The sequence below is a fragment of the Mustelus asterias genome, chromosome 24 (assembly GCF_964213995.1).
Source record: "Mustelus asterias chromosome 24, sMusAst1.hap1.1, whole genome shotgun sequence".
NCBI classification, from domain to species: domain Eukaryota; kingdom Metazoa; phylum Chordata; class Chondrichthyes; order Carcharhiniformes; family Triakidae; genus Mustelus; species Mustelus asterias.
Window position 1 is genome coordinate 31247336 of NC_135824.1, and position 25243 is coordinate 31272578.

At 45.5% G+C, this 25243-nt stretch overlaps 1 protein-coding gene across 6 annotated transcripts in view; it reads right to left on the reverse strand.

Moving 5' to 3' along the window:
* sema4ba (sema domain, immunoglobulin domain (Ig), transmembrane domain (TM) and short cytoplasmic domain, (semaphorin) 4Ba) overlaps positions 1 to 25243 on the reverse strand; it is a 401715-nt gene that overhangs the window by 305400 nt on the left and 71072 nt on the right. For 3 of the 6 annotated variants that reach the window (XM_078241521.1, XM_078241520.1, XM_078241522.1), the window contains exon 2: positions 17572 to 17683. The exons of 1 other annotated variant lie outside the window; for it this stretch is intronic. The gene's annotated coding sequence lies outside the window, so the exon portion shown is untranslated. Of the gene's footprint in view, positions 1 to 17571; positions 17684 to 22335; positions 22451 to 22529; positions 22600 to 25243 lie in introns of those variants that run through there. 2 more of the 6 variants (XM_078241525.1, XM_078241523.1) reach the window with 2 other exon arrangements.

Genomic DNA, 25243 nt, shown 5'->3' on the forward strand with positions numbered 1-25243 from the left:
CTTTTTCCCGAAGGAAGAAGGTGGAAGAGAGAATGTCCGGGGTGCGTGGGGTCCTTAATTATGCTGGCTGCTTTTCCGAGGCAGCGGGGAGTGTAGACAGAGTCAATGGATGGGAGGCTGGTTTGCGTGATGGATTGGGCTACATTCACGACCTTTTGTAGTTTCTTGCAGTCTTGGGCAGAGCAGGAGCCATACCAAGCTGTGATACAACCAGAAAGAATGCTTTCTATGGTGCATCTGTAAAAGTGCTTTTTCCTCTAGTTCCCTGAGCTTCAGCATCGGATTTCATTTTCTGATCTTATTTCTGTCTTTACTTTCTCCCCCGGCAGCCAAGCTTTGTCCTTGTTCTCCATTTTGATTTCACTGTTGATCTGTCTTTGATGAAGTCTTAACTTGTTTTAGTTCAGTAACTGTGCTACTCATGGCCTCATTATCCACTTACAGCTTTTCTAAATTCAACAGAGTCTCCTCGACTTGGTTCTTCCATTCCGCTCTTGAAGACAGTCTTCATTTCTTTATAAAAGCAAATTACTGCAGATGCTGGAATCTGAAACGAAAAGAGAAAATGCTGGAAAATCTCAGCAGGTCTGGCAGTATCTGTAAGGAGAGAAAAGAGCTGATGTTGAGTCCTGATGACCCTTTGTCAAAGCCTTTCAGCTTTAACCCTAACAGCTTTGACTAAGGGTCATCTGGACTCAAAACGTCAGCTCTTTTCTCTCCCTACAGATGCTGAGATTTTCCAGCATTTTCTCTTCATTTCTTCATGCTGCTGAAGGGTTATGTACCTCTTTTACATTGGATCTTGACGACCAATCAGCCATTCTTTCAACTGTTTATTTTCTTTTCAGCTCTTGCCAGCTCACTCTGTACTTCAGTGCATTGCTTTGTCGCTGCTGGCAGTTCCAATGCAGCAACATCTTTTAAATTCTTCATGGTTTTTCCCAAGGACAGGTAATCATTCTAAGCAGGGATAATTCTAAAATCGTATCCTTTCACTGGGAACTCACTCACATTCGGAGTTAGGGATCGCCACTATCCCCAATTTTCTGAATTGTCGTTATTGTCATTCTCCTCCGGGGTGTGGAATTACACACAAGCTCTCTTTTCTCCTCCCTTGCACATCCCCACTTTTCATAGTCCATTGGCAACCAATGCCTTCAGCTGTCTACGCTCCATCGTTGTGAACTGTTAAAATTTGCCCAGGTTTTGGAATTTCCTCCTTAGCCCTCTTCACCTCTCTATCTCATTCCCTTCTCCTAAATAAAATCCCATCAAATCTATCCATGTGATTAAGGTTTTGATTACCTGTCGAAATACTTCCCAATATGGCTCAATGTCAAATGTTTGGGGTGATTCTCCCAGCGCACTGCACAGATCTAGCAGCGCAATGGGTCGGGAGACATCAGCGGAGGCTTCCCACTGGGCCCACAGCCTCCACATGTCTCTGGGGACAGGATCAGCTCCGCGCTGGAAATCGGTGCGGAGCTGATGTAAATATTAAAATCGGGGTTGGAAGTCTCCGGGCCTACCAGCTTCTCTCCCCTTTCACCTCCCTCAACCACCACCACCCCCCCCACCAGGAGTGGTTCACTCCAGCTCCTCACTAACAGGGAATTGGTGGTCGACCCTGCTGGAGTAAAGGGAGGCCATGGAGGCCATGGAGGCCCCCCACCCCCCCCCCCCCCCCCAAGGTGGTCAGGGGGTGCCCCTGGGTATTGCCAGTCTGAAGTCTCACAACACCAGGTTAAAGTCCAACAGGTTTATTTGGTAGCAAATACCATAAGCTTTCGGAGCACTGCTCCTTCGTCAGATGGAGTGGATATCTGCTCTCAAACAGTGCAAACAGACACAGAAATCAAGTTACAGAATACTGATTAGAATGCGAATCTCTACAGCCAGCCAGGTCTTAAAGGTACAGACAATGTGGGTGGAGGGAGCATTCAACACAGGTTAAAGAGATGTGTATTGTCTCCAGACAGAACAGCTAGTGAGATTCTGCAAGACCAGGGGGAAAGCTATGGGGGTTACTGATAATGTGACATAAATCCAACATCCCGGTTTAGGCGGAACTTGGCTATCAGTTTCTGCTCAGCGACTCTGCGCTGTCGTGTGTCGTGAAGGCCGCCTTGGAGATTATGGTATTTGCTACCAAATAAACCTGTTGGACTTTAACCTGGTGTTGTGAGACTTCTTACTGTGCTTACCCCAGTCCAACGCCGGCATCTCCACATCATATTGCCAGTCTGGCAATGCCAGCCTGGCCCCCTGGCACTGCCCAAGGGACAAAGTGGCGATGCCAAAGTGGCAATGAAACCACGCTGTTAGGCTCAATATCTGTCCGGGCATCGGACAGTGCCAAGGGGATGGGCCCAGACAGGCGGGTGTGGAGTCACTATTGATCTGGAGTCACATTGTAGGCTAGACCAGGTAAGGACGACAGAATCTCTTCCCTAAAGGACGTTCATGAACCAGGTGGGCTTTTACAACCACCGACAATGGTTTCTTAGTCATCGTTAGTCTTTTAATTTCAGATTTTCACTGATTGAATGCAGATTCCACTGTCTGCCCTGGTGACATGACCCTGGGTCTCTGGATTGCTGATCCAGTAACAATACCATTAAAGCACCACCTCCCCACAGATACTTATCTTGCTAAAAATATTAAGTTATCCTGCTCATTCCAGAGTAAAGCTGAAAATAGACTTACTCTAGAATGTCATTACAGGAGACTCGAGAAAGGCAGTCAAAATCATGAGGGGTCTGGACAGAGTAAATTGGGAAAAACTGTACCCATTGGTGAAAGGATCGAGAAGCAGAGGGCACAGATTTAAGGTAATTGGCAAAAACAGCAATGGCAACATCACGCAGCGACGTTTAGGATCTGGAAGGCGCTGCCTGATAGTGAGGTGCAGCCAGATTTAATCAAAGCATTCAAGACGGAATTGGAGTATTACCTGAAAAGGAAGAATGGTGGGGCCACAGGGTGAAGGCCAGTGAGTGGCACTCGGTAAAGTGCTCACTCATAGAGCCAGCACAGACATGATGGACCGAATGGCCTCTTTCTGTGCTGTAACCATTCTTTGATACCCGTGTTAGATTATATTAAAACTGAACTATATAAATCTTGATGTCATTGAATGAGAATGGCCTTGTATCTGGCTTCACAGCCTCTCTGCTGAAGGTATTGTATTTTAAGTAATCTACAAAATATATTTCAGCAAAGCCTAACATATACATCCTTAAAGAAAGGGCCTTGACAGACAACCACTCCTGAGCTTCACTACATTAAGTGCACGACAAGGTGTTGCAGGAGTTTAGATCCAGTTAAACCTGGGAGTCTCTGATGCGCGATTGATTCACACGGGAGGCTAGGACGTACCCGGGAATAAAGGCTTTTATTCACAACAAGATTGGAGCACACTACTTAACAATACTATCCCAGACTAAGGGCTACTAGGAAGTAGCAGTGACCTTTATACTCCAGTAAGAAGGCGGAGCCGAACGGAGTGTACCACATAAACAATGATAACAGGTGGAACACCCAAGCCCTAACCCCAACAGTAACAAGAGTAACATATGTACAAGTACCCATAGTGGTAACCATAGTGGTTTGGGGTGTGGAATGGACTGCCTGCAGTGATAGTGGAGTCAGACACTTTCGGAACATTTAAGCGGTTATTGGATAGGCACATGGAGCACACCAGGATGATAGGGAGTGGGATAGCTTGATCTTGGTTTCAGATAAAGCTCGGCACAACATCATGGGCCGAAGGGCCTGTTCTGTGCTGTACTGTTCTATGTTCTATGTTCTATCTATGGTTCACCACAGTCTCAACTTGGAAAACCTGTCCCTTACTTGTCTGCTGGTGTTGCTCCAGAAGCCTACCATTGGTTTACACAAACTGAAACCACGCTGTTAGGCTCTGAACCATTATGGGAATATCTAAAAGTACAAGCCACAGGGTAAAAGAACACAATGTCCCTTCAGGTCACGAAGCTGCGGCATTGCCAGAGGAGGAAGATATTTACAAACCAGCATGCAAGAATAGCCAGAAATACAGGGGGAAGGAGATAAGAAATTCTTCACGTGTAAATTAACTGCGATTGAATGGAATGTGGTCGCGTTTGACTTGTTTTCCAATGAAGGAGTTTGCAGTTTAATGTTTAATGGTGCTTAGGTCCACATATCAGAATTCAATATGTTAAGGAGTTGTATTTCTATGCCCCTCTGAACACCCAAAGCATTTCACAACAAAAACTTATATTTATATAGCTTTAATGTTCCAAGAGTCACCGTGCCCATCGGCACGGCAGCACAGTGGTTAGCACTGCCGCCTCACAGCACCAGCGTTCAATTCTGGCCTTGGGTCACTGTGCGGAGTTTGCACCTTCTCCCCGTGTCTGCGTGGGTTTCCTCCGGGTGCTCCAGTTTCCTCCCACAGTCCAAAGATATACATGCGGGTTAAGTGGATTGGGCATGCTCAATTGTCCTTTAGTGTCCCATGTCGGTTAGGGGCATTAGCCATGATAAATTGTCCCTTAGTGTCCCAAGATTTATGAGTTGGGGGATTAGCGGGGTAAATATATGTGGGGTTGCTGGGAAAGAGCCTGGGTAAGATGCTCTTTCAAAGAGTCGGTGCAGACTCAATGGGCCGAACGGCCTCCTTCTTCACTGCAGGGATTCTATCATTCTAAGGTGCTTCACAGGAGCATTATAAAGCAGGTTGACAGGCCAGTTAATAAAGCATACAGTTACCTTGGCTTTATTAATAGGCATGATGTGGAGATGCCGGCGTTGGACTGGGGTGAACACAATAAGAAGTCTCACAACACCAGGTTAAAGTCCAACAAGTTTATTTGGTAGTAAATACCATAAGCTTTCGGAGCGCTGCTCCTTCGTCAGATGGAGTGGCTCCGAAAGCTTATGGTATTTGCTACCAAATAAACCTGTTGGACTTTAACCTGGTGTTGTGAGACTTCTTTCAGTAAAAGTTACCAGGCAGCTACTGATTCAACTGGTTGATTGTTATTCTTTAGTGAAGGAAACCTGTCATCCACACCCCAGCCTATATGTCACTCCACTCCCACAATCACATGGTTCAACCCTCTGAAAGGTACCCAGCAAACCATTCAATTGTACCAACTCGCCACTCCATAGTTCCATCTGGCAGTCCACCATCATCTCTCAAAACATTTCGAAATAGGCAGTAAATGCTGGGTTTCCAAGAAAGAGCTTCAACAGAGAATGAAATTGAGCAGCAGATTTTAATGGATGTGTTCAAAATCATGAAGGGTTTTGATAGAGTAGCGAGGGAGAAACTGTTTCCACTGGCAGGAGGTTTGGTTAACTCAAAAGACAGAGCTTTAAGATAATTGACAAAAGGACCAAGGGAGAGAGGGGAAGAAATCTGTTGCCCAGCAAGTTTTTTCCTGAAACAAAAAAAACAGAAAATGCTGGAAAATCTCAGCATCTGTGGAGAGAGATGAGAGCCGATGGGCGGGACTTTCCAGCCACGCTCGCCCCAAGACTGGAAAATCCCGTCCGAGGTCAATGGACCGTTGCATGGTCCTGTCCCACCCGTTACGATTCCCGTGGCGAGTGGGACGGGAAAATTCCACCCAAGTCTGGATGACTCTTCGTCAGGGCACTGCCTTTGGTGGAAGCAGATTCAATAATAATGTGCAAAAGGGGATGAAAGATGAAAAACTGCAGGGCGAGGGGGAAGGGAGCAGGAGATTGGGAATAATTGGATAGCCCTTTCAAAGAGTAAGCACAGACACCATAGGCTGAATAGCCTCTCTCTGAGCTGCACAATTCCATAATAATAAAAAAAATGACTCCACCCAACCCCAAAAAGTATATTCAATTTGAGTTGAAGATAAAGGGGCTGTTTTTCTTGGTGTTTTTTGAAGCTTCCGTTCAGTTTTAGTCATGGATCATAATGCAGCAAATGTCATCTTCCTCCTGAGGTAAATGTTTGCGATCTCGGCTGGGGGAAAGGGCTGATTTAATTTTAATTTATATCTTTCCATGGCGAATATTTGCACAAAGCAAAGGTGAGGAGAGTTAGAGTTGGTTTCCTAATTACTTATCTCCACTGGTATTAGCATCAGGCTCTCTGGGGCAGGAAGACAAACAATACTCTTCATCCCGCTCTGACTACACACATTGTGAGATTGCCAGTTATAAGATTTCAGATGCAGTGACGCTCCCATGCATCAAACTGAAGCCTATTTCTGGATAGCATTTAAGTGGCGCATTTCTTACGCATTACATATTGGAGTAGATCTTTCGAATGAATGATGCAAAGTACACTGAGATTGTATATCAGAAACAGGTGTAGAGATCATACGACCGTATGAATTAGGAGCAGGCCACTCGGCCCCACTCCACCATTCTGTAAGATCATGGCTGGTCTAATTGCAACCTCCCACCTAACCCTGATAACCTTTCACCGTCCCCCCACCTGTCATATATGCGGAGCATAGACCCTTTAAGAGGACAGGTCAGGTAACCCGGAGGATAAAGTGACCGGCCCGGGAAATTGCCCCGACAGCCACTCGAGGGCTGGAGTGCGAGGAGTACGGTTCTTCAATAAACCCTATTGTTGCCTTTCCGTGTGACTTCTTTGGAGCTATCTCTCCAATAGTCTCAGACTTAACACCACCCACCCCCGTTTGTCAAGAAACTACCCAACTCTGCCTTAAAAAATATTCAAAACCTCTGCCTTTTGAGGAAGAGAATTCCAGAGATTCACTGCCCTGTGACAAAAAAAACTCTCCTTATGTCTGTCAAATAGAGCGCCATCACTAAACCATGCATCAATAGGAAGTCATCTAACCCACTGAGCTTGTACCAGCTCTTCGAGAATGTCATCCAATTAGTACTACTCCCCTGCTCTATCGCCATGGCCCTCCAAATTGTTCCTATTGGGCTGTACAGCTAATTCCCTTTTGAGTGAATCTGCTTCCCATTTGGAACAACTCACAGTGCAAATAAAAACCTTCTCCTCTGGTTCCCCCCGTCTCTTGTGGGATTTGATCTCACTGCCACCGACACGGTGGCACAGTGATTAGCACTGCTGCCTCACAGCGCCAGGGACCCGGGTTCTATTCCCGGCTTGGGTCACTGTCTGTCTGGAGTTTGCACGTTCTCCCTGTGTCTGCGTGGGTTTCCTCGGGCTGCTCTGGTTTCCTCCCACAGTCCAAAAGATGTGCTGGTTAGGTGCATTGGCCGTGCTAAATCCTCCCTCAATGTACCCGAACAGGTGCCAGAGTTTGGCGACTAGGAAATTTTCACAGTAACTTCATTGCAGTGTTAATGTAAGCCTACTTGTGACACTAATACCTGACCCCAGTATCCTTTCTTCCTGAACTGATCTAACATAAAAGGTTACCCGAATGTTCATAAGTCCTTGCTGTGCACATATTGGCTACTGCAGTTGCCAACAAGACAAGCGTGACATCCACATTAAGGATAATCCTTAGCGAAAGGTGCTTTGGGGCTCAAAGACATGATGAAATTGAATGTAAATGCACCTTTTCTATGCTCCATCCCATGTATTACCTTCATCTTTACTGTTTTCTCATTTATAAAATACCTCTGATTTGGTGTCCGAACAAGGACTTTAACAGAAGGGTTTGCATTTATATAGCACCGGTCACAACCACAGAACACCCCAAAGCACCTTCAACTAATGAAATATGGTCAGTGCTGTAATGTGGGAAACAGAGGAGCCAATTTCACACAAAGCTCTCACAAACAACCATGTGATAATAACCAGATATCCTTCTTTTGTCATATTGAAAAGGGGATAATTATTCAGAACGTTTTTTTAAAAGTTTATTTATTAGTGTCACAAGTAACCTTACGTTAACACTGCAATGAATTTACTGTGAAAATCCCCCATTCGTCACACTCTGGGTACACTGAGGGAGAATTTAGCATGGCCAATGCATCTAACCCTGCACTGTACTTCCTCTAACAGTAACTTCATTACAGTGTTAACGTAAGCCTACTTGTGTCACTAATAATATAAACTTTAAAACTGATACGGACTTGAGGACATCATCAAGGCAGACACTCCAATGCTGTACTAAGGGGCTGTCTTTCAGAGAGGATATTAAACCAGGGCTTAGTCTGTCCTCCCAGGTCGATGTGAAAGATCCCGTGGCTGTATTTTGGAGAAGTGCAGGGGAGTTCACCCTGGTGTCTTGTCTAAATTTAACCCTCGAGTGGCAACCCTGAAACAGGTTATCTCGGCATATCTCATGGTGGTTTGTGGGAGCTTGTTATGTACAATTTAGTTGCCACGTTTGCTACATAACAATAGTGACAACACGTCAATTGGCTGTAAAGTATAAAGTGCTGTGAGACACCCTGCAAAGGCACTATAGAAATGCAAGTCTTTCTTTCACATATTTTAAACCTAATTCTTTTAGAAATTATTGATGAGGCCTTGGTGCCCTCTTCAAATCAGGAGAACCTCTACTGATTTCAATCGGATTAGCACCGCATTCACACTAAATGCAGAGACAGTCTTTCCCATTCTCCTCATACCCATTCAGCCCCCCCAGATAGCTGGAATGCCATGGAGTCCGGATGATCACTCCTTCTTCTCCCGTGTCTTCCGGAATGGGGCATGAATCTCCTGGGTGCAGACGCCAGGATAGACAGTGCACATTAAATTTCTCGCTGCCAGCACAGAGTGACTTTAGGCCTGATGTTGTCGCTCCTGCAGCTGCAGGAGGTGGGCCTCTTGCTGGAGTTGAGCTCAGACTGGAGATACCAGAGAGGGGTGGAGGGAGGGGAGTGGGGGGGGGGGGGAGGGGTGGTAAGGGGTTTAAAAACAAGGGTGCAAACCAGAGAGTGGGGAAAGGCTTGACTTGATGGGTGAGCAGGAGAAGCGATTGAAGATAAAGAAATTCATGAGCTTCGAGTTATTTCGAAGAGCTGTGGGAGGAAGAGAAGGTGCTGAGGTGGTTAAGAAAATAAGTTATAGAATCGTACAGTGCAGAAGGAGGCCATTCAGCCCATCAAGTCTGCACCAACCACAATCCCATCCAGGCCCTATCCCCATAACCCCATGCATTTACCCTAGCTAGGGTAAATGCATTATTGTCCCAGGATAGGATTAGGGGAATTAGTGGGGCAAATACAGGGGGGGGGGGGGGGTGGATGTGGATAGGGCCTGGGTAGGATGTTCTGTCAGGGGTCAGTGCAGACTTAATGGGCCAAATGGCCTCCTCCTGCCCTGTAGGGATTCTATAATTCTATTGATTCTCATTTAACACCATTAGCATGACACTATTCGCCCCTCCCTCGTATGCTAATCTAGCACCCTATCCACTTAAATACAGATCTTGTTTTGATTCTTTTATCTTCCAAGAAATCTACAACCTCTTCATGTACCAAAATGTATTGAAATTGATTTACCAGGTTCTATGCCCATTTTGCAAGTTTCACCAATAATGCATTTACCTGACACTCAGGGGTAATTTAGAATGGCCAATCCGCCTAACCCGCAGACTGCGTGAGGAAACCAGAGCACCCGGAGGAAACCCACGCAGACACGGGGAGAAAGTGCAAACTCCACACAGACAGTGACCCAAGCAGGGAATCGAACCCGGGTCCCTGGCGTTGTGAGGCAGCAGTGCTAACCACTGTGCCGCCCCAGCTAGTAGTTGAGAAAAGAAGCTGGAGTGGGGGTTATCTTTCCTCTCCAGCGTGATCCTGTCACCGTGAGCAATGTTGTCAGAGCTGCGGGGGGTGTGGCAGAAATTGATATGGTCAATCGGCATGCCAATGCCCTCATCGATCAGCAAAGCCATGGATTTCAGTGCCAGTCCCAATTGCCATGCCATCTGTTATTTAATACGTTTACAGTGTTTAGGTGTGAGCCATTGTACTGAAGCAGATTTAAGGGTTTTTATTTTCTAGAAATTCAATCCCGATGCTTATCAAATGATCGCAGCTTGTGTATGATAATGCTCGGCAGCAGATTAACATTTGATTTGCATCAGGCACCTGTACCACGGCAGAGAAAATATTGAATTATCACATGCAAATTAAATCTTGTGCTCTGTGCAAACATTGTTCCAGGAGCCTGCCCTGGCAAATCTCATTGAGAACTTTATTAGTTTCTATCCATGTTAAATATTCAACAAATGCATTGCATGATTTTCCAATATTGCAGTTTAAAAATTTAAGTGGGGAGCTCTGCAAATTTAATATGGAGTGAACACCAATTAACTCGAGACTCAAGACGTCATGGAGGCCAATTCCGTTCTCCCCGTCCAGACCACACAGAGTGGAATGTTCTAGGTGGCTTCTATTCGTGGCCATTTTGAACTTCTGACCAAATTTCTATCCGGGTGGCAGGCTGCAAATGGTGTTCGGGTGTCCCGTAGCTTGATTCAGATCCCGAGGGATGATGGGCAGCTCAGCCAGTCTCCAAGTTGAAGAAGGGAGGTCGGAGGTCATTGATGCCCAATGACTGGAGGAGAGCAGCCCAGAGTCGAGCAATGGAGTCTGGACGATTGCTCCTTCTTCTGCTACGTTTCCCGGAATGGGGCATGATCCTCCTGGGGGCCGCCGGCAGTAAACCTTTGTCCGTTAACTTTCTCGCTGCCATCACAGGGCGACCTTCGGCCTGGTGATGTGACTCCTGCCCCCGTCAACCACTGAATGGTCTCTCCCTCTGCCGTAATATTTATCGTGGACAGCACCAATTCTGCCCAACCTTGGCACTCAGGATCTTATTAACGTCTCGGACCCGGATTTCCATTTATAATGGGCCGGCCGGCTGTTGGTCACAGGGGAACAATCAGGGCCACAGGGCACACGTGACACCCATGTACTCGCTCTGTTTATCACTGGGAGAGAGGCCCACATGTTCAAGTAAGATTTAGTTCCACAGATTCTTTAACCAGTAACAGTAGGGTTGGCCTATATAGGTTCGCTCACCAATTGCCAATCAACAAACTTGCAAAATGGGCATAGAACCTGGTAAATCAATTTCAATACATTTTGGTACATGAAGAGGTTATTGATTTCTTGGAAGATAAAAGAATCAAAATAAGATCTGTATTTAAGTGAATGGGGTGCTAGATTAGCATATGAGGGAGGGGCGAATAGTGTCATGCTAATGGTGTTAAATGAGAATCAATAGAATCATAGAATCCCTACAGGGCAGGAGGAGGCCATTTGGCCCATTAAGTCTGCACTGACCCCTGACAGAACATCCTACCCAGGCCCTATCCACATCCCCCCCCCCCCTGTATTTGCCCCACTAATTCCCCTAATCCTATCCTGGGACAATAAGGGGCAACTTAGCATGGCCAATCCAACCAACCTGCACATCTTTGGAGTGTGGGAGGAAACCAGAGCACCCGGGGGAATCCCACGCAGACAAGGGGAGAATGTGCAAACTCTACACAGATAGTCACGCAAGGGTGGAATTGAACCCAGGTCCTTGGTGCTGTGAGGCAGCAGTGCTACCATGCCACTCGAGGAAGAGGCATAAATGCTGGCATGGACTGCTTGGACTGAATGGCCTATTTCTCGAAAATAGCAGCAGAGATACGACATTCAGTCTTTCGAACCTGTTCAACATGATCATGGCTGAACCCCAACTCAAAGCCAAACTCCAGTGCTCTCCCCCTTGACACCATTGACACCATTATGGTCTAGAAATCTATTCATTTCCTTCTTAAATATATTCAGTGACTTGGCCTCCGCAGCTTCTGTGGTAGAAAATTCCACGGGTTTACTGCCTTCTGAGTGAAGAAATTTCTCCTCATCTCAGTTCTAAATGCCCCACCCCATATCCTGAGTCTGTGACCCCTTGTTCTAGACACCCCAGCCAGAGGAAACAACATCCCTGCATCCAGTCTGTCCAGCCCTGTCAGAATTTCATACATTTCAGTGCGATCCCCTCTCTTTCTTCTAAATGCCAGTGAATACAGGCCCAGCTGGGTGCAACTCCAACCACGCTTAAGAAGCTCGACACCATCCAGGACAAAGCAGCCCGCTTGATTGGCACCACACCCACAAACATCCACTTCCTCCACCGCTGACCCTCAGTAGCAGCAGTGTGTACTATCTACAAGATGCACTGCAGCAATTCACCAAAGATCCTGAGACAGCACCTTCCAAACCCATGACCACTTCCATCTAGAAGGAAAGCGGCAGATACATGGGAAAACCACCACCTGCAAGTTCCCCTCAAAGTCATTCACCATCCTAACTTGGAAATACATCGCCGTTCCTTCAGTCGCTGGGTCAAAATCCTGGAATTCCCTCCCTAACGGCATTGTGGATCAACCCACAAAACACAGACTGCAGCGATTCAAGAAGGCAGCTCACCACCACCTTCTCACGGACAACTAGGGATGGGCAATAAATGTTGGCCTAGCCAGCGATGCCCATGTCCCACAAATGAATTTTTTTTTAAATCGACACAATCTCACCTCATATGACAATCCTGCCAACCCAGGAATCAGTCTGCTGAACCTTCACTGCACTTCCTTTATGGCAAGTATATCCTTTCTTAGACAAGGAGACCAAAACTACACACAGTACTCCAGGTGTAGTCTCACCAAGACCCTGTACAGCTGCAGTCAGGCACCCTGTACTCAAGTCCCCTTGGCAATGAAGGCCAACATACTATCTGCTTTCCTTACTGCTTATTATACCTACTGTATACGCTACATAAACCCACATTATCACCAGGAGGGATAACAATCTAAGGTAGTGTTGGAGCACAGCACACTCCATCAATGTATCTGCTCGATTTAACTCGGTGATCTGATCTCATTGCTTTGCATTGACAGAATGATACAGTGCAGGAGAAGGCCATTCAGCCTATTGTACCTGAGCTGGCTCTTTGTAAAAACTATTCAATTAATCCCAATCCTCTGCTCTTTCCCATAGACCAGCAAATCTTTCCTTTTTAAGTATCAATCCAATTCTCTTTTGAAAGTTATTATTGAATTTACTTTCATCAGCCTTTCAAGCTGTGTATTCCAGATTGAAACTAATTACTGTGTAAATAAACTCCTGATCCCCCGATTCTTTTGTCAATTATTTTAAACCTGTGTCCTCAGGTTACTGCGCCCCCCACCCACAAGGTAACAGTTCCACCTTATTTACTCTATCAAAACTAGTTATCATGTTAAGACCTTCCTCTTAAATTCATCGTAGCTCAGTAACAGATAGACTCCAGTGAACATATTCCTCCGTATTGACTGGATTCCAGTCTATTTCCCATCGTTCTTGCAGCTTTTCTATCAGAGTAAGGGATTTTAGAATATTCAGCAAAGTTATTACTTGCCAGAGTCACATGGTAAAGGTTTCGATATAGCCCCTCTGGAGAGAGCATCGTCTAAGTTAGAGTAAGGGAGTCGGAGTTCACAGTCAGTGGCCTGAACGATGTCCCAGAAGAACCATGAGAAGCGTCAAATTGTTCGCTCGCCTTCTGCCCCAACATGTACACCTGGCGAGTGAAACCCTGCACCCAGGACTGTTCACTCCTAAACCCGAGCCCTTCGCTTCAAAACAATTTCAATCCTGTCGCCATTAAAGTTTCAGGACTTTTTATCAATTCATTAATGAAGCAATGGATTCAGGTAACAAGAAAAAAGGGCTTCTCATCTGATAGCTGAATCCGCTCTCACCTTCAGCCTCTAAGCTCTCTGTCACAACCTTTTGTAAAAGGAAGAACCTACATTTATACAGAACGGTTCAGAATCTCCAATCTTCCCAAAGTGCTTTATGGCCAATTGCGTGCATTTGAAGACAAGGCACAGGTGCATTGTTGGAACTGTGGTAGGCAATCTGTGCACAGGAAGATCCCACAATCACGTAACATGATAATAACCAGATACACTATTGTGGCCAGGACGCAGCGGTCTTCTTTGAAATGGTGTTGTGGGCTCGTTAATTCCCACCAAAGCGGGTTTACTATCTCATCTGAAAGATCATAGAATCTCTACAATGCAGAATGAGGCCATTCCGCCCATCGAATCTGCACCTACTCTCTGGCAGACCAGGGCATTTCCTCCGCCCTATCCCCATAACCCCGCACATTTACCACGGCTTATCCCATCTAACCTACACACCTTAAGTTTATTTATTATTTTAAACCTGTGTCCTCAGGTTACTGCACACCCCCCCCCCCGCCATCCAAAAGTAAACAGTTCTACCTTATCTACACTATCAAAACTAGTTAGCATTTGAAGACCTCCCTCTTAGACTCATCGTAGCTCAGTAACAAATAGACTCCAGTGAAAATATTTCTTCACATTGACTAGATTCCAGTCTATTTCCCATCATTCTTGCACTTTTTCATTACATTAAGACTGCAATGAAGTGTCGCCACACTCCGGTGCCTGTTCGGGTACACTGAGGGAGAATTTAGCATGGCCAATGCACCTAACCAGCACATCTTTCAGACTGTGGGAGGAAACCAGAGCACTCGGAGGAAACCCACGCAAACATGGGGAGAACATGCAGACTCCGCCCAGACAGTCACCCAAGGTTGGAATTGAACCCGGGTCCCGGGCACTGTGAAGCAGCAGTGCTAATCACTGTGCCACCCTGGTACATCGGGCAGTGCAGCACTCCCTCAATACTGCACTGGAGGGACAGCTTAGATTATAAACTCAAACCTGCTTCATCAATTCTAGTTGGTCAGTGATCCTCTTAACCTTCCTACTTCAAACATCCTAACCTACCTGTACTGCCTCTGAATTCCATTCGAAAGGACATTCCACTATCACAGAAAACTGCACACAAGTCGTCAAAACCAAACACTTTGGTTGGGACTTTCTGTGAAAATTAGATTGTAAATATTTATCAGCTTCAAATTCTGGTGATGTTTAAATTGCAGCTCCTTATTTACAAATAAATAATGCATTAGTCCTGACAAAGTCTACTTATTAGGCCTTGGTAAAGTAATAATAACGCAAGATGGTGCATATTACAGGTGAATTATTCATGTTAGGACCAATTTGGAGACAGCCAAGGCGCAGAATCATTGAATACATAAAGTGCACCGTCATTCATAATACACATCACATCTTACAATGGTTAAATTATGCTTTTTCTATAGAAAGAAGACAGCTCTGTCTAATGTTTATCCCTCAACCAACAAGAGCCACAGCAGCTTATCTGGTTTTGTACGGAACAACATAACCGATGACAACTATTAAAAAAAAGTGGCGGCGGAATGGTTAACACTGCTGCCTCACAGCGCCAGGGGCCCGGGTTCGATTCCCGGCTTGGGTCACTGTCTGTGTGGAGTTTGCACGTTCTCCCCCGTGTCTGCGTGGGTTTCCTCCAGGTACTCCGGTTTCCTCCCACTGTCTAAAAGATGTGCTGGTTAGGGTGCATTGACCCGAATAGACGCCGGAGTGTGGCGACTAGGGGAATTTCACAGTAGCTTCATTGCAGTGTTAATGTAAACCTTACTTGTGACTAATAAATAAACTATTTTACTTTTAACTGAAGGCTAACATTGTAGTTGAGCTGCAAACTATTCGGCTCAGGAAACTCTCCATTCGAAGAGTGTTGCATTTTAGGAATGGGTGAACTGCAACCTTGTACTTTAGACTTAATTTGTATGTTAATTGTTTAATAGTACTCACCAGGGATTATATAATGGGGTTACAGGTGGCACTGGGTGTTGGGGTGTAAAAGGGAATAAAGTGAGTTTACAAAGAAGCTGGACTTGCATCATCTTTTATTACTGGACTGCAATGGTGAGGCTTAACATTGCATGCAGGAGGAAGAAGCATAGTTGCAGTTTGGACTAAGCGTGTTAAGCAAAGCAGAAGTATAATTGGTTTATTTTTCCATTTGTTTCGAGTGAACAACCTCACACCTTTGTTTGATTGGTGTTAAGTGCAATAAAACACCTTTCATTTCACCGTATCCAATGTCATGAGCTATATTCAGGGCCGTTGACACTGGGGAAATGATAGCAACATTTCTGATCAGTAAAATGATATAGATTATAAACCCATTTAAATATTTAGAGCTTCTTTTACTTTCTGGCAGTCACGCACACCAGAGATAGGTTCGACTTTTAAATTAGGTTGAAAGATTGTTCATTCTATAGAATGACATTTGACTGCTTTTTAAAATATATTCTTGGGACCTGTGCTGTGTTGCCAAGGTAATATTTATTACCATCCGCCAGTTACTTGGAAAGTATTAAAAATGAAAGGTATAGCGGCCTTGTTATTGGATGAGTAATTCAGAAGCCTGGATTCATGCTCCAGAGACCCGAGTTTAAATCCAGCCTTGGCAGCGAGGGGAATTTAGCAGCATAGGAAGAGGAGTAGGAGATTCTGCCCATCAACCGTAGCATTATAGAATCCCTACAGTGCAGAAGGAGACCATTCGGCCCATCAAGTCTGCACCAACTCTCCAACAGAGTATCTTACCAAGACCCACCCCTGCCCTATCCCTGCAACCCCACACACTTACCTTGCTAATCCCCCTAACCTACATATCTTGGGACACTAAGGGGCAATTTACCATGGACAATTTCCCTGCACTGCTCATCTTTGGACTGTGGGAAGAAATCAGAATATCCGGAGGAAGGCCACGCACACAGTTTGGGGGGGGGGGGGGGGGGGGGTGGAAATGAGAACATGCAAGCTCCACACATACAGTCACCCAAGGCTGAAATTGAACCCAGGTCCCTGGCACTGTGAGGAAGCACAGCTAACCACTGTGCCACCTACGGCATTATACTAAACAAGATAAGGGCATAATTTTTTTTTATTCATTCATGGGATATGGGCATCGCTGACTGGCCAGCATTTATTGCCCATCCTAGTTGCCTTTGGAAGGCAGTTGAGAGTCAATTACGTTGCTGTGGGTCTGGAGTCACATGTAGGCCAGACCAGGTTAGGACGGCAGATTTCCTTCCCTAAAGGACATTAGTGAACTAGATGGGTTTTTCCGACAATCGACAATGCTTTCATGGTCAACAGTAGATTCTTAATTCTAGATATTTTTTTATTGAATTCAAATTCCATCATCTGCTGTGGTGGGATTTGAATCCAGGTCCCCAGAACATTAGCTGAGTTTCTGGATTAATAGTCTAGCGATAATATCACTAGACCATCGCCTCCCCTCATATATATATTATACAAGATAAGGGTTCATGGAGTTGGGAGTGATGTATTAGCATTGATTGAGGATTGGTTAGCAGAATGAAAGCAGAGAGTAGGAATAAATGGAGTATTTTCTTATTGGTAAGTTGTGACCTGTGGAATGCCGCACTCAATTCACTTCTCAATCTTTTACTCAATAACATAGAAGCCATATTTACGCAACTTGTTCCCAAAATTTACGATTCTTCCAGTCATCTTAGCTGGACACGATATTAATCTCACAGTTTCTGTTACTGTGATAGATAGGATCTGTATAACTGTTGGAAAATTGATTGATGCTTTGTGAGGAAATGAGTATATCTGCAAGAACATCTCCAGTGCACAGTGAATTGTCTCTTTGAGCCAACAAAATAAAATATCACTGCCACAGAAACAAAGCACTTACCCAAGTCGTTCACTGATTCAGACTCTTCAGCTCCCCGTGGCTATGCTTCACTCCTCAATCTCACTCCTTCCTTTAAATCAGGCCAACTGTATTGATGCCTTGACTGTGAACCCTTAAGGTGAGAAAACATGAACATGAATCAAGTTTGGAACAAGCCACCTTGACTTTTGTACCTTCCACATGAACTGCCTGAAGCTGAACTTTGTTCTCATTCACACTGAACAAGGCCGGAGCAATTTATCCATGATCCGGGCATCGTTCAGATCCAATCGCATCAATTCCCAATTCGCTCCCATTGTACAGGGCTTCTCAACCGAGAGCAATCCCAATCCAAGCGGAACATTTCTTGGCTTGTTTATGTGCTTATCAGTTTTTTGGTCGCATTCCGTGGTGAACTGTGGAACATCCTTCAACAACAACTTGCATTTTTGCAGTGCCTTTATCGTAGTGAAATGTTCCAAGGTCCCTTGCAGGAGCGTAATTAAAGATAATTTGATACAGAGCCATTTAACGTGCTGGGCAGCTAATAGCTGGGGGAAACATTGGATGGGATTCTCCGATCTTGTCTGTTCCTGCTCAGCAAGAATGGAGAATGCGGCACTCAACCAAAACTCCGTTCACTGGAGAGGCACCAAAGAATCCCTGCCGCAAACAAGATCGGAGGTTTTTGGTGATTGTCTTTATCGGAGGAAGAGAGAAAATTAGTGAGGCAGGAAGGGTTGGAGAGGGAATTCCAATGTTTGTAATGCCTAGTAGCTGACCGCCAATAGTAGAGCAAGTAAAACGGGGGGACATGCAAGGAGCCAGGGTTGGAGCAACTCCGATATCTCAGAGGGTTGCAGGGCTGGAGGATGTTTGAGAGATAAAGGAAAGGCAAGACCAAAAATTCATTCTCTATCAGTGTGTTATAATTCAGGTCAGAAAATCCAAAGTGTTCTATGAAGTCCGCCTGGATCATACATTTTGCAATTGAATTTGGCTAGGATAAGCACGAGATATTTCACTTCAGGTATAATTGAAATGACCCACTAGGGAGCTTTTATCAAACAAAGTTTATTTCAGTATCCAGCTAACATGTATAGAAAGAAAATTGGCATAACTTTTACCAATTGCAAACAAGAAAAAAACAATGATATTGTATAAACCTTAACAGCTAAACACCGTTTCAGCTAAACAAATCCCATAAACAAAACCTTTGCCACAGGTTTCACACAGCAAAGACTACTGCTCACGTGATACTGGAATTTGGTTCTTTGGCTGAACGCTGCAGTTCTCTTAAGGCACACACAGACAATCTTGGAGTCAGAACAGCTTCCCAAAACAACAGGGAGAGAGGGGCTGTCGGCAAGCCAACCACCAACAGCAGATTTTCCACTCCAGGATGGCCTGCAACCTTGCTTCCAGCTAGCCAGCAGACTATAGTACCACAGAGAGAGAGAGAAACACTGCTTTCCATCAGATGTCCACCCTCTTCTAAACTAAAACTGAAAATTAATCCTTAATTAATTTTTAAAATTAAAAGTCAGGTGGTTCCTCCACCTGACTTTGACTTGTCAATCAATCTTCCACCACGTTCATCCAGCAGAGGTAACTCTTCAGTTATAGGCAATGAAATGAAACAAGACTTACCCCAACTTATAAATCAAAGAAAAAGGTTCAATAAAGCAACTTCATTACTCCAACACTTGAGGCCTCACCCTAGACAATCCTAAGCTCCCACAAACCCCAGCAGCTTCTTATTTGCACTGAATCAGCTGACCACATCATTTTGTCATTGGTTACATAGTTTACTGGGTCAGCTGATCCTTACAGCATGTTACCATTGGTCATTACAACAGATCCAATGTTATCATTGGTTACATTCTAACACCCCTCACAATGCGAGGTCATAAAGGATTCCGGAGGAAAAATAAACAAAATCCCATTAAAGCCATTGAAGTAGCAAAAAAAAGACTTCTAGCAGACAGCCCGGCAACAATGAGAAAGAAAAACTGAAAAGGTCTGCTTACCACTGCAGAGAACATGATTCAAAAAAAAATTCTTAGAGGTACACTAATGTCACACAGTGCAGCAACTGCATATCATAGTATGACAGCAAGTGAGGTTTTCTCCAATTCCCATCTTCTCAACAAAGTTTTGTTTCAAATTCCCAATTTTTAAACTTCTGCCTTTTCCCAAAACATCAGTCACCGTTTGCTCCTTTTAAAACTGTGAACAACACGTCGCATTTTTTTTTTAAAATTGGTGATTGGTGCAGACTCGATGGGCCGAATGGCCTCCTTCTGCATTGTAGGGATTCTGTGATCGTTGTGCATTTCAGTAAGCGAAAGAGAGGGAGGCAATGGCCTAGTGGTATTATCGCTACACTATTAACCCAGAAACTCAGCTAATGCTCTGGGGACCAGGGTTCGAATCCCGCCACGGCAGGTGGTGGAATTTGAATTCAATTTTAAAAATCTGGAATTAAGAATCTACTGATGACCATGAAACCATTGTGGGAAAAACCCATCTGGTTCACTAATGTCCTTCAGGGAAGGAAATCTGCCGTCCTTACCTGGTCTGGCCTACATGTGACTCTAGAGCCACAGCAATGTGGTTGACTCTCAACTGGCCTCAGGTAACTAGCGATGGGCAATAAATGCTGGCCAGCCAGCGAGACCACGTCCTATGAATTATTTTAAAAAATAAAATGTTTGCAACAAAAAAACCAGTAGGAGCCAATGCAGAATGGACACGCAGGGAGGGTGGGGAAGGGGTAACACAGGCCAATCCACATTGGGTTGTGGGGCTTGTTGCTTCATTCAGCCCTGACATGTCTGTGTCATCTACTCCCAGATAGACAGGGAAGTGCTTGGCAGGGAGTGGTTCCAATAGACTTCAAGCAGCGGGAATGAGCTAAACTGCCGTACGGAACAGGTGGCTCATACAGCATGAGTCGTCATAAGCATGGCAATCTTTCAAGGAGTCCCCAGGAGGCATCAGTCCTCTAGCCTCAACTGAAGGCAGAAAGTGATTGCCTTAAAAATGTAAAAGAATCTGCTTCCACTGCCAGTGATTGCTGAGTGACAGAGGGGTGGAGGGGGTTGTGTCTGAATTGGGCCGGCTCAAGAGCCACAAGAGAAGGCTGCCAGCAGAGAGGTTATATTTGGGAGTGGAGTTAATTGGAGGGTCTTCCAGTTGATTGTGGTGGTATTTGGGATGGGTGAATGGCGGGGGTGGCGGGGGGGGGGGGTGAATGGCAGAGGGGAGAAGAATGGGAGGAGGGGAAATAGCAAGAGGGGGCGGGCAGAAATAGCAGGGACCCCAAATCCCCTTGTAGGTCTCGAAGGATTTGCATGACTCTACCCATTCAGTCATGGTACAGAGTTCAGAATGAGAGGAGCACGAAGACCTGAGACATTAGGTAGAGGTGATTGGAATAAGATCTGCTCCTATAACACAAGAGGCCAGATTTTCACTGTGTAGCCCAGGCATAAACACATTGATCAGTCACCCATTATCATCCTTCACTTCATCCAATGCCCCATTAAAAAAGTTACAGCGCCCCCACCCATTACCAATTCCTTTAGCAGAACATTCCGGGCTCCAGCCACTCGCCATAACCTAGCAGTGTGCTCCAAGTATGCAGTTTGCCAAAATTAAAAACAGTAGACATAGATGATTCTAGAAATGCTGGATATTTGTAATATTCAAATTTCAATAGACATTCCATGAACAATGCTAGCTTCGCTCTAACTCTTAACTTTTACTCTTCATTCTTTCGGTATCTGCCTTGGCTTAATGAACAGCATTCTTTTCTGTGAGGCAGAACTTGTGGGTCAAACTCCCTCTCAATGACCTGCATAAAAGTCTAGACTGACACGCAGTGCAGTACCTAGGGAATGCTGCACTGTCAAGAGTTGCTTTTCTATAGATGAGACATTAAACTGAGGCCCAGTCAGGTCTCTCGGGTGGTTGTAAAAGGTCTCTCAGCACCATTTCACAGAGAAGTTATCCCTGGTGCCCTGGTCAATATTTATCAACTTCAGAAAACAGATTTTCTGGCTACTGCTGTTGTGGGAGGTTGCTTTGTAGAAATTAGCTGCCAAACCTCCTCAAGTTATTCTTTTCCATTCATTCATGGGGTGTGGGCATCGCTGGCTGGGCCAGCATTTGTTGTCCATCCCTAATTGCCCTTAAACTGAATGTTTTGCTAACCATTTCAGAGGGCATTCCGTGGGTCTGGAGTCACAAATAGACCAGACAAGATGGCAATTTCTTTGCCTAAAGGGCAAAATCATTTTTACAATGGTTTCAGATTTTGCAGATTTTTATTGAATTCAAATTTCACCATGGTGGGATTTGAACCCGGATCCCCGAACAATTACCCTGGGTCTGCTGGATTATTAGTCTGATGACAATACCACTATGCCACTACCTCTCCCTCCAATATGGGTGACATGGTGGCACAGTGGTTGGCACTGCTGCCTCACAGCGCCAGGGACCCGAGTTCAATTCCTGACTTGGGTCACTGTCTGTGCATTCGCTGTGCACCGTCTGCACGTTCTCCCCGTGTCTGTGTGGGTTTCCTCCGGGTGCTCCGGTTTCCTCCCACAGTCCAAAAGACATGCTGGTTAGGTGCATTGGCCATGCTAAATTCTCCCTCAGTGTACCCGAACAGGTGCCGGAGTGTGGCAGCTAGGGGATTTTCACAGTAACTTCATTGCAATGTTAATATAAGCCTACTTGTGACACTAACACATAAACTTAAACGTAAACACTTACGTGACTAAACATCAGAAATACTTCAATGGCTGCGAGTTTGTACAAGATGCTGCATAATTGCGAATCTTTCACTGCTCAACACTGGTACCTGAAGCTGCTCCAATAAGTGAGCATGTGTTGAACTGGCTAACAGGTCAAGACTGGCCAAGTTGCCTTCTTAATGATTCAAAGATGCAAATGGTCAAAGTGCTCACCGGAAAATCAATTTACACTCCTTGTGCGATACCCTGATGCTGATTGTTTATAACTCATGATGTTAGAACATCAACCAGCAGCATCAGAACAAACTCCTCCTTCTCACTGCGTCAATTGGCTTGGTTTGTTGCTTGAATTACCTGTTGCCCTTACTCCCCCATAGTATAATATTCCACAGCTCCTTGGCAACGGCCATTAATGCCTATCCCCATGCAGTTCAACTTCCAATAAATCCGTTTACACAAAAGGAACTTCCATTTTTGTTTGCAATCTCCTGTAATTAGTCACTTTCACCACAACAGGACTCATGCACTGACAAAAAAACGATGGTGTGCGTGCCTAACGTACCCACTCCTCACAGTTAATCTCCAAACAGGAATGGGTCAAAACTTTATTGGAACATACTGTGTGTAAGCAAGTTGGGCAACTCATTTCACAATGCAGTTAATCTACAGATCTTCAAACCCTCTTGGTTCAGGTGTAAAATGAGCCAAGAGTAATACACACAAACTAAAATTTCCATTATTGTTTTTCCTGTATGTTCCCGCACAGCCTTCTTTCTTTTGCGTAGATTTAATTTGACTCATTCCTCAGAGGGCAGGGAACAGAACAGTACAGGGTTCACCCTGCAAGGTAAGCTTGGAGAGTGTGAGTAAGGTAAAAGTTAAAAGTAAAGTTTATTCATTAGTCACAAGTAGGTTTGCATTAACATTGCAATGAAGTTATTGTGAAAATCCCCTAGTGGCCACATTCCGATGCCTGTTTGGTTACACTGAGGGAGAATTTAGCACGGCCAATGCACCCTAACCAGCACTGTGGGAGGAAACCAGAGCACCCGGAGGAAACCCACAACGTGCAAACTCCACACGCACATTGACCCAAGCTGGGAATCGAACCCTGGTCCCTGGTGCTGTGAGGCAGCAGTGCCAACCACTGTGCCACCGGGATCAAATGCCATCTGCATGTCAAAATAAGAGAGGCTAGAAATGTCAGAATGAAGGAAGATGTACGAAGTTAAATATATACAAGCTCACCAGGAACATGGTAAAACGTACCAAAGTGTTTGATAGAGGCAGAATCATTAAATGGACAAACCAGACAGAGCTGTCAGAGAGAAATCAGGAGCTTGGTCAACGGGATGGGCTTCGAGGAAGCTCTAAGAAGCAGCAATAGATCAAAGAAACCCTACAGTACAGAAAGAGGCCATTCGGCCCATCGAGTCTGCACCGACCACAATCCCACCCAGGCCCTACCCCCATATCCCTACATATTTTACCCACTAATCCCTCTAACCTACGCATCCCAGGACACTAAGGGGCAATTTTAGCATGGCCAATCAACCTAACCCGCACATCTTTGGACTGTGGGAGGAAACCGGAGCACCCGGAGGAAACCCACGCAGACACGAGGAGAATGTGCAAACTCCACACAGACAGTAGCCCACGCCGGGAATCGAACCCAGGTCCCTGGAGCTGTGAAGCAGCAGTGCCAACCACTGTGCTACCGAGGTAGAGAGGCAAAAGAGTTTAGGAAAAGAACTTCAAAGAATGTAGTCTAGGCCGGTGGTTTTCGAAGTGCAGTCCATGAGGGTCCTCGCTGTGGCCTGCGGCTGCTCCAAAGCACAAGTCACTGATGCACAATTCAATGGCCAAGGAGCAATAGGTGGCCAGAGCCATCACCCCCAGTGGTGGCATAACGTCACACATCCAGACTGGCTCCCCCATGTGCAGTGCCTTCGCCTCTACGCCTGGGCAGCACGGTGGCACAGTGGTTAGCACTGCTGCCTCACAGCGCCAGGAACCGCGGTTCGATTCCTGGCTTGGGTCACTGTCTGTGTGGAGTCTGCACGTTCTCCCCGTGTCTGCGTGGGTTTCCTCCGGGTGCTCCGGTTTCCTCCCACAGTCTGAAAGACGTGTTGGTTAGGTGCATTGACTCAAACAGGCGCCGGACTGTGGCGACTAGGGGGATTTCACAGTAACTTCACTGCAGTGTTAATGTAAACCTTACTTGTGACTAATAAATTAACTTTTACACCACCCCCTCCTTCAAACCCATCGCTAATGACCAAGCTCCTGATCTGCTCTCTGCACCAGCAATGACAGCGCACTTTTGTTAGCAACACGCAACAGCGGCACGACTTGGTGGCACAGTGGTTAGCACTGCTGCTTCACAGCTCCAGGGACCCTCGTTCAATTCCGATCTCAGATTGAATCATAGAATCCTACAGTACAAAAAGAGGCCATTCAGCCCATCAAACCTGCACCAACAACACTCCCACCCTATTCCTGTAATCCCACATATTTACCCTGCTAATCCCCCTGAAACTAGGGTCAATTTAGCATGGCCAATCAACCTAACCCGCACATCTTTGGACTGCATGAGGAAACCGGAGCATCCGGAGGAAACCCACGGGGAGAACGTGCATACTCCATGCAGACAGTCACCCAAGCCGGGAATCGAACCTGGGTCCCTGGCGCTGTGAGGCAGCAGTGCCAACGGCTGCGTGGAACAGTGTAACTGTCTGTACTGGTGCTATTGATTGAAATATTAAGGAAATGCTTTGCAGTTTTTTAATAGTGACCATCCGATTGCCGTTAAAAACCTATCTAGTCCATTCATGTCCTTTAGGGAAGGAAACCTGCCGTCCTTACCCGGTCTGGCTTACATGTGACTTCAGACCACAGCAATACAATTGGCTCTTAACTTCCCTCTG